Source organism: Lactuca sativa, chromosome 3 (assembly GCF_002870075.4).
Source record: "Lactuca sativa cultivar Salinas chromosome 3, Lsat_Salinas_v11, whole genome shotgun sequence".
Lineage (NCBI taxonomy): Eukaryota > Viridiplantae > Streptophyta > Magnoliopsida > Asterales > Asteraceae > Lactuca > Lactuca sativa.
In genome coordinates, this window is record NC_056625.2 from 85,248,642 (window position 1) to 85,250,363 (window position 1,722).

The following is a 1,722-nucleotide window of genomic DNA, read 5'->3' on the forward strand; positions in this document are numbered from 1 at the left end:
TTACCATATCAAATAAAAGGCATGTGAGAGAGCCCCTTAATCTTAAAATGCTAAATTGTGTTGAAATTTATAGTTACCTTCTTAAAACAATAGTATCATCATTTAATACATATAGATTATGAAATGTTATAAGGTTTTAAAATGTATGTCCTTTTATAAACTAACCACGTCTTGTACACTTGACATTGTAAAGAATGATCGTGTTTTAAAGCTTAACAGGAAATAATAATTTAATTTTTATTCATTCCATTAAAGAATACACGACAAAACAATATTTCTAAAACTATTTGACATATAAGCACTGAATCCAAAAATACACAATACTAATATGCTATCATTTGATACAAATATAAAAAATAAACATATAAATTATTCGAAAATGGTTCTAATTTGATGGCTGTGACCAAATTCATAGGCCAAAAGTAAACTCCCATCCATTCTTTTGAGCACAAATCTTTCAACCAAAACATAACAACCAAATCTCTTCCATCCACCACTTCCTTCAAACTTCTCTTCTCTCGTAACCATATGTATCCTGTTCTCTCCACCATCTACCCATCCAACTTTTTCTTCTTCCCACCTCATTCTTTCAACAATTTCTCTTCTCAACCCTACACTTTCTTCTTTCTCATCATCACCCCCTCGACAGAAAAACCACACAACTCCATTTACCACATTTCTCTCAGCCTCCCTCAAACTCTCACCAACAAAAACTGCTTCACTATTAAATACAGCATCAACAAACACAACATCTCCTTTGGTATTGTCCTCGTTTTCTTGTTCAAAAACTCGTTCCCATCTTTGTTCCAGTGTCATTTCATAATACATAGAGGTTTTCACCTGGTCGATCTGTCTTCCTTCTTTGATGAACATGAATGGACAATACCACTTGCCAACAACCACTGAACTCGAAGTTTTGGTTAAAGGTAGGAAACTAAATTCAGGGAGACGTGAACGAAGGGCATCATTGATTCCATTTGCTTCATGTAACGTGTAGTTTTTAGGTGTTTTAGTATAGATCTCCCAACCTTTTCTCTTTAAGAAATACGGAGGATCACCATCTTCCATGAGAGATTTGGCATAAAATCTTCCATCACCACTTAAAAATGCTTTGTAAGGAATGATCTCAAACTGTTGGTATACATCATGTGGATTCAATGGCCTTGGTTTAACATCATTGAGAGAACCACCACAACAACAAGGCGCCATGTCTTCCTCCTTTGAACATGCAAACGCTTCCCTAAATAAATGAAATAAAAACGTCAATTTGAAGTTCAAAGACAACAACGAGTTAAAGAGAGAAGGTCAAAAAGACACATGATACATACCCTTTATGCGAACCTTTTGGTTTTATGGCATAGTAACGATTTGAAGATAAGGGTTGATTAAGAACTGGAATAAAAACAACTTCATCAAAGAAGCACTTGCATTTTCACCCGCCCCTGATGAATAACGTGTGGTCAGTCTTTTGTTTTGAGGAAAAGGCAACTCTTTAAGAGACTTATTCTTGTGCAACCCAAAGAATGAGTAAGTTTCAGACTCTTCGTCTTGGATTACCAAGTAGCCCGAGTTTGGACCCTCGGGAGGCAAATGAAGAGCTTCAGGAAATCTCTTATAGTGAGAAAGAGATCGAGTTACATACATATTGATCGAAACTTATGGTTTTAGTTTATTGTTTAGAAAATGTTTATGTTGATGTGATTGTATATATACAAGAAAGAT

The 1,722-nt window shown here is 35.0% G+C and overlaps 1 non-coding gene across 1 annotated transcript; it reads right to left on the bottom strand.

The window, feature by feature from the left end:
- Positions 1 to 218: 218 nt before the first annotated feature.
- Positions 219 to 1,692, bottom strand: LOC111920356 (uncharacterized). Its single transcript, XR_008230889.1, has 2 exons — positions 1,329 to 1,692; positions 219 to 1,240 (listed from the first exon to the last, which is right to left on the bottom strand). It is a non-coding gene; the product is annotated as an uncharacterized LOC111920356 (transcript).
- Between the last annotated feature and the right edge of the window lie 30 nt (positions 1,693 to 1,722).